This window comes from Rhamphochromis sp. 'chilingali', assembly GCF_963969265.1.
Source record: "Rhamphochromis sp. 'chilingali' genome assembly, chromosome: 4".
Taxonomy (NCBI): Eukaryota; Metazoa; Chordata; class Actinopteri; order Cichliformes; family Cichlidae; genus Rhamphochromis; species Rhamphochromis sp. 'chilingali'.
The window spans coordinates 3,188,880-3,196,974 of NC_137948.1; positions in this window are offsets into that span (position 1 = coordinate 3,188,880).

The window sequence follows — 8,095 nt, forward strand, 5'->3', positions numbered from 1 at the left end:
TGACAGAGTATGACTGTCTAATAAATATTCTGTTTCATTGTGTCTGAATGTGACGTGTCATCCTCACGTGCCCTGATGCCGTTACAGCTCATTTTATTGCCTGATGCTAAAAACCCCGACCTGCCCCTCTGGTCTGCCTCGTTTACACAGACCGTGCAGGTTCATGGTCACTGCTGCATGCTCTTAACATTTGTGGACTCACTTTGTAAACAAGTACAGATGGGTCAACAAGTTCCCCCTCTTTCGTTCTGCAGCAAAAGTTAATCACCTAACAGCAAGGGGACTATTTGGGGAACTCGCAAAGCAAAACATAAGGTCTCACGGCGAATCCCCTCCTGCTCCGACTGAGCTCGAGTCAGAATGTTTCAGATGAGGTGAGGAAGCTCAATCAGTCTTCACAGCAGCATCCTGCAGTCCAGCAGCGTCTGTGATTACAGCCAAAAAAGCAAATAGAAAGCTGTTATCCTGCTCGGTGACAAATTACCTCCTCATTAGGTGTCTCAGCTTTAATTATTTGGCTCACTCTTTCTTTTGTTGCAGTTTCTTAGTCGACGACAGAGCACAATGAAAGTCAGACTGTAATTTACACGTGGACCTTTTTTTATTAACAGCTTTATTTCATAGCCGATATGATTACACACCAGCACTGCAAGCCGGCGGTTGCACAAGACATCGCATTTCAATTTTTATGTGTCTATTAAAACCATCACAAAATGCCCTGTGGGAGGAAGCAAACATGAGGAGCTGTTTTCTGTCTGTAAAGTTATCACACTCGCGGCTTGCAAACCTGAACATGCAGATAAGACAGATGATCCCGGTGTTTGTTATTAACAGGCTGCTTTGATGAGGTGTTTTATCTTTTTCAGAGTAAAAGGAAATCAAGACTGTGACTCCTCGATGATTAATGGTCATTTCGGCCTTATTTACGATGAGAAAGTTGGCCATTATGCACACATTATCTTACCCTGGCTTTATTTATTTGATCAGTAAACACAATGGCAAACCAGAGGGGAGGAATAAAACCACTTTTACTGTTTCAAAAAAAGAAAAAAGCGGCTAAGTGTTTCCAAGTGAAGGCAGTAATCAGCACAACAATCTGCCACACAGCGAGTCCAGCAGATACACTGAGAATAAACAGCACGGACGCAACATGGCAGCAAACATAAACATTTATCTCACAAATGTGCACCAGATTTTTTTTTAAAGGAATGGAAAAAGAAAACAACAGTGTTGAGCATCAGTAAGTTTTCAGTTCAACCCAGCAAACACCAAAACAGCTGTGAAGACGCTTTTTCCAACACATCAAACGACCAAAGAAAAGACATTCTGTTCTCTGTCCCAGGGTGTCACATGGTTTCGTCAAAGCTGCTCGCGTCACATCTAAAAGCACTGGGAAGCATCGTTTTTCAAAGTGGAGCATAAATGTTGTGAAAGTGTGCATTTTAACCCTCTCAAGGCAGGCGTTGCAGATTTGCAACAGTTAAAAACTAAAAATACCACTGCAGGTATTCTTTTGTGCATTAGCAACAAAAACTTAATTTGAGCCTGAGAGGGTTAACCTGGACATTAATTTGGTTATCCCTGGCTAACCAAGTCATTTTGACTCTGTCGGCTGCTCGTCCATGATCAGATTATCGTTCCACCGCATCCCAGAGGTGCTCTGCTGGACTGAGATCTGATGGCTGTGGAGGTCATCTGAGTGCCCTCAACTCAATGTTTGAGTTGATCCGAGCTTTGTGATATGACACATTACCCTGCTGGAAGCAGCCATCAGAAGATGGCTACACCGTGGTCAGAAAGTGGATGGAGCTGGTCAGGGCTAAATACTCGGGCAGACTGTGATGTTTAATCAGGCCCATAGTGTTCCAAGAAAATATCCCCCACACCATTACATCACCAGCCGCAGATGTTTACACTATCCTCTATCATGTCACAGCAGAAATTGGTCCGACTCATCAGACCAACTTTAGCAAGTGGGTTTCCCGTTCTTAGCTGACACGAGTGCCAGCCGGTGTGGTCTTCTTCTGCTGTAGCCCATCGGCATCAAGGCTTGACACACTGTGGGTTCAGAGATGCTCTTCTGCACTCCTTTGTTGTAACGAGTGATTATTTGTTTTACAGTTAACTTCCTGTCAACTTAAAGTAGTCTGGCCTGCTCCATCTTCTCTTACATCAACAAAGCATTTTCTGCCAGAGAACTGACGCCCACTGGATGTTTTCTCTTTCTTGGACTGATCTCTGTAAGCCCTGGACATGGTTGTGTGGGAAAAAACCCGGCAGGTCAGCAGTTTCTGAAATACTCAGATCAGGCCGTCTGGCACCAACAATCACGCTGCGTTAAAATTCACCTAAATCACATTTCTTTCTGATTCTGATGCCCAGTTTGAATTTCGGCAGGTTGGTTTGCCTAAATCAGAGTCCAACTCCAGGCCTCGAGGGCCAGTGTCCTGCAGGTTTTGATCCAACACAGCTGTTTTAAATTGCTTGAAGTTCTCCAGAGGCCTGGCAATGAACTAATTATTTGATTCAGGTGTGTTGACCCAGGATGAGATCTAAAACCTGCAAGACACCGGCGCTTGAGGGCTGGAGTTGGGCACCCCTGGCCTGATTGTTTTGAGTTGCTTCCATGTTATTGGTATTGTCCCCTCCACTGATTTCTTTTATCATGCTTAAAGATTTCAGTGCCTATATTAGACAAAGATAACTCGAGTAAATGCAAAATGCAGGTTTTAAGTCTTCTTCATTTATTTGGGGGAGGGGTCTACCCAAACCTACCAGAAAATCCTGAAGAAGAATGTCAGTTTGTGCCCTGGAGCCCAAACACACTGGGGTTATGGAGCAGGACAATAATCCAGAACACACCCCCAAGTCCACCTCTGAATGGCTGAAAAGACAAAAAAAACAAAATCAAAGCCAGACTTACATCTGATCGAGATGCTTTGAGATTACTTTAATCAGGCTATTCGTGCTCAAAAATCCTCTAATGTGGCTGATTTACAACAATTCTGCAAAGACGAGCAGGCCAAAATTCCTCTACAGTGATATGAAAGATTCACTGGCAATTATCACAAGCACTTAACTGCAGTTCTCGTTGCCAAAAGTGGCACAACCAGTTATTAGGTTTAGGGGGCAAATACTTTTTCACACAGGGGCAGGTAGCTTCAGATGGCTTTTTTCCTTTATTACATTTAAATCCATCATTTAACTCTGAAAAGATCCAATAACATGAGCACTCAAAGCACTTCATACAACATGGCATGCTGGGATGCACACACATTCACACTCACTCACTCACTGCTGGAGCCAGGGATCAAACTACGGCCCTTGCAGCTAGTAGATGTCCTGCTCCATCTCCTGAGCTCCAGCCAAATGTGACAAGTATGCAAAAGAAAAGAAAAAGTGTAAGAAATCAAGAATGGTGCAAGTACTTTTTCACAGCGCTGCACAGATTAAGCTGCCACTAAGAGATCCAACATGAAAACAAAAACGTTGCACGCAGCTTTGAAGGCATCTGCAGACAGACTGATTTTCACTGTAATCTGCAGATAATTTGGCAGCCATGGTGTGATTAACACGAACAGTGCAGCGCTCTGTCTTGTGAAATAGTAAGATCAAGCAAAGTAAACGTTGTGTGACTGTTTTAGCTGGTGAGCAGTAATGAGAATTCATCCATACTAAAAGCTGACATTTCCTGTTATTCATCAATGACTGCGGTGCATGTCTCGACTGGAGCCTGGCAGCTCTCAGCTATAATCCTCAGCTTGTCTTTATGTTCAATTATTGTATTTCAGGGTGTAGTTTGAGAGATGGATTCCCCTGATATCGCCTCTCCACACTGAGCTCTCTCACAGAGCTCCTATTGTTTTTTTTCCTCGCTGTATTTCATATTTAATGCCACATTTCTGTGTTTACACATCAAACAGGTCTTTGGGATATTGCAACTAAACGACTCAAATACAGCAAATCTGTTTTATATCACTCTGGTACGCTGCGGTGTATCTCGCTGCTTACAGTATCTCACTCCTTTTCTAATTTAATGAGTTTTGGAGAAGCGACGATATCTGCACCTCGCTATAACTACGAATCCAATTTAAAAGAAATCCTATGTTTTCAACACACCTGGTGCTGAAGCAGCACTTTACCGTAAGTTATGCTTCATAAATCTTTTCTTATCTCCGTACCACATACCATGTACGTAAATGGTTCCAGCTATTTCTTTGGAATATTGTGACACATTTTTACGTTAATGCAAGAAAATAATGTTCCTGAGGGCCTCTTTGTGTTCATACTTTGTGAGCTTGACATAGTCTGTGTTGCACAATGTGCATGAGTAATTTGGGGTCAGTTTGAGTCAAATTCTGAGGCTTGTTCTCTGGAAGCATCTCCAGGGGGGTCGCTCTGCTCTCCTCCCTTTCTCTCTTTCTCTCTTACCACATGTTTGTTGGATGTAACTCAGGCACTTCTTGCCAATAGCCAGCTGGAGCGACTTATCTCATAGTCACACAACTTCAAGGAAACAGAAACTAAATTTTGATGGTTGAAAATAAAGTGTGTGCCCAACACGGTCATTGAGGACGCCCGCATTCCTGTTCAGACATGATAATTACATGCAAAGAAAGGAGGGAAGCCGTTTTATGTTTTTCTTACAACTGCTTTTATTTCAAATGGGGGAAAAAAGCAAACCAATGTCAACAAAACTTTGCAGGCTGCACTGCATAAACCTGCACAGTGTGAGTGCTTCTTTACCCTTAGCACAAACGTGTTTCAGTTTTAAACTTAATTAAAACAAATAAAATACAATTAGAAAAGTGAATATTTAAAACTCAGAAATAAAGGAGAATTGCTTTCAGTGAGCTCGGGTGGCCAGGAAGCCATAGGGAGCTGGAATTCCTGGAAAATGCAATGGAAAAAAAATACAGATTTATTGAATTTAATTACATAGCCTTGTGATAGACAGGTGAGGTTCACAGTGGGGCAAAAAAGTATTTAGTCAGCCACCGATTGTGCAAGTTCCCCCACTTAAAATGATGACAGAGGTCAGTAATTTGCACCAGAGGTACACTTCAACTGTGAGAGACAGAATGTGAAAAAAAAATCCATGAATCCACATGGTAGGATTTGTAAAGAATTTATTCGTAAATCAGGGTGGAAAATAAGTATTTGGTCACCTCAAACAAGGAAAATCTCTGGCTCTCACAGACCTGTAACGTCTTCTGTAAGAAGCTTTTCTGTCCCCCACTCGTTACCTGTATGAATGGCACCTGTTTGAACTCATCATCTGTATAAAAGACACCTGTCCATTTTAAGTGGGGGAACTTGCACAATCGGTGGCTGACTAAATACTTTTTGCCCCACTGTATAATGTCCACCCACGGGCAGCTGGGAATGGCTGCAGACTATGAACTGAATAAGTGGTTAAGAAACTGATTTATTTGGGGAGAGAAATTATCCAATATTACAAATCTGTGAGGTTAAAAAGAATAAGAAGCTTTAGGCTTAGCAGTACATTTTAAGGTCAAAGGGGGTTCAGTTCATTTTATTTATAAAGCTCATGAGTCACGACTGATGAGAGTAATCTCAAGATGCTTTATAGATTAGATTGTTTGAGAGACAATAACCTACGAGAAGCATTTGGAGACAGTGGTAAGGAAGATCTCCTTTTCAACAGGAAGAGACCGCCATATTCTTTTTTTACCTGGTGGTGATGAAAAAGAGAAACAAATCTCATCATTTACTAACACATCTCTGCGTCTGTATCGAAGGAGAATTTGAAATCAAATGTCTTGCAGTAGAAGTTTACTTATTTGAATGAAAAAAAACCCTAAAAAAAACATGATGATTTCATCCTAACACCTCCCAGGTCACCAGCCTAAGACCAATTTTTAAAAAAAGGAACAACAAGATGAAAGGTTTTTGGTTTTCCAAAAAAGCTATGTGTGTCTAAAAAGAGTTGACTAAAATCATAACCCTAGATCTGGTGGATATGAAGAAGCATAGAGCTTTGAACCAAAAAGATATTAAGATCTTTAGATTAAGACCGAACATCCAAATTTCTTCAAATGTCCAACAGAAATGATTCGGATATTTAAAATTGAACCAGACTCTACACAGAGTTCATATTTATGTGCCAGCTGGGATAGACTAGAGCCAATGAGGGAGACTATCTTTAAATTTTTAAGTCACAACTTAAACCCCGAAGCTGTTCAAAGGCCCCCCGTCGGCTTAAGCAGCCCTTTGTATTCCTTTTCTAGGCAGTTAAAGCTTACCTAATTCTGGGCCCTTTAAAGGGTCTGAAGGCAAATGCTTGGATATTTAATTTAGAGCTACAGTCTGAAGAGATTTAATATTTGTAGTTCATCTCAACGAGCTCCTGGGGTGTGGGAGCCAATGAATCTACCTAGTTTGCATTGCTTTCTTGAATCATCCTTAGTTTGGGGTCCTCAGAAGATTCTGGTGGCAAAAATCAGAGAGTATGTCTTTAAATATTCAAATCAGGAGAGTTCACAGCTTGGGTCTGTTGGAGGGCCCCCTGGTGGACGAGTGGGCCCAGCACAGCCACTTATCGCACTTATACCTCGGGCATCCAGGCAGGCACTGCTCGTTTGTTTGTTCTGCCCTTGATTTTTCGCTTTTCATCTTTTGTTTCATGTGTTGCGTTCATTTAGAACTTCAAAGGGAATGCATATAGCTTCTGGAGCGTTGCTGACTCAATTACTTCTTACACATAAATGAATCATGCATCGTGGAGCTGACGGGAGCCGTGGGCAGAGGTCAGCAGTCCGGCCGCTACCTTCACCTCACACCAGCCCTGCAAACAGGGAATGTCCCACCAGCACGTCCAGCAGGTTTTGTTTGAAATGTGTTGATGTCTCACACTTTGATTGGTCTGTTAAGGTCAGTGATACATCTGATAGGTCAACTGGACTCCAAGGTGGGCTGCTTCTCAGGGATTTTAAAAACAGAGCCGGTGCCACAGGTGGAGCCACAGGGCATGAGCGCACCATCCAGAGGCGGTGACCTCTGAGGGGCCCATGGAGCGGGTAGGGGGCCGGCTGGGAGAGCTCTTTGATGGAGTCCACATACTCCTCCATGGTGTGAGAGGAGCAGTCCGGGTCTCCTTCTTCTGTGTCGCTCTCCTGCATTTCACTGATGGTAGGAAGTCTGTCCACAGCGGACAGCAGCCATCTGGACTTCATCCTGCAAAGGAAGGTGCACCTTTAATGGAGGAGACCGAAAACTTTATCACCACAGGATAAAATCTGAACAGAGCCAAAAAACACACCCAAGCCTTACGGAGATGACCATCAATATTAGTAATAGTTTAAATCATTTTAGCATCCATGGCTATGCTTGTTGGCTTTTTATTGTTTCAAACTTTAACTTTGTTTTGTTGCATTTATGAAATTGCTGTTTTCACTGAAAACAAATTAGCGCATTTGAGCTGACTGTAAAACACAGCACCTATGAGACTATCATGGTCCGGGCCTTCAGCCTTCTGTCGAGAAAGGTCTGGCTGCAGCCACCGTGGAGCTCCACAGTAGGCAGAAACACATGACCTCTAAAGTAGGCGGAGACAGGTCACAGCCACAGTAGGCGGAGACATGTCACAGCCACAGTAGGCGGAGACACGTGACATACACTCAACAAAAATATAAACGCAACACCTTTGTTACTGCTCCCATTCCCCATGGGATGGACGTAGAGACCTAAAATTCATTCCAGATACACAATATAACCATCCCTCCCAAACAGTGGTCACAAATCAGTCCAAATGTGTGGTAGTGGGCACATCTGCTATATTGAGATAATCCATCCCACCTCACAGGTGTGCCACATCAGGATGCTGATCTGACATCATGAGTAGTGCACAGGTGTACCTCAGACTGCCCACAACAAAAGGCCACCCTGGAATGTGCAGTTTTTTTGCGCTATTGGGGGTCTGGGGACCCAGAACCGGTCAGTATCTGGTGTGACCACCATTTGCCTCATGCAGTGCAACACATCGTCGCATGGAGTCTATCAGATTGTCAATTGTGGCCTGTGGAATGTTGGTCCACTCCACTTCAATGGCTGTTCGAGGTTGTTGGATATTCGT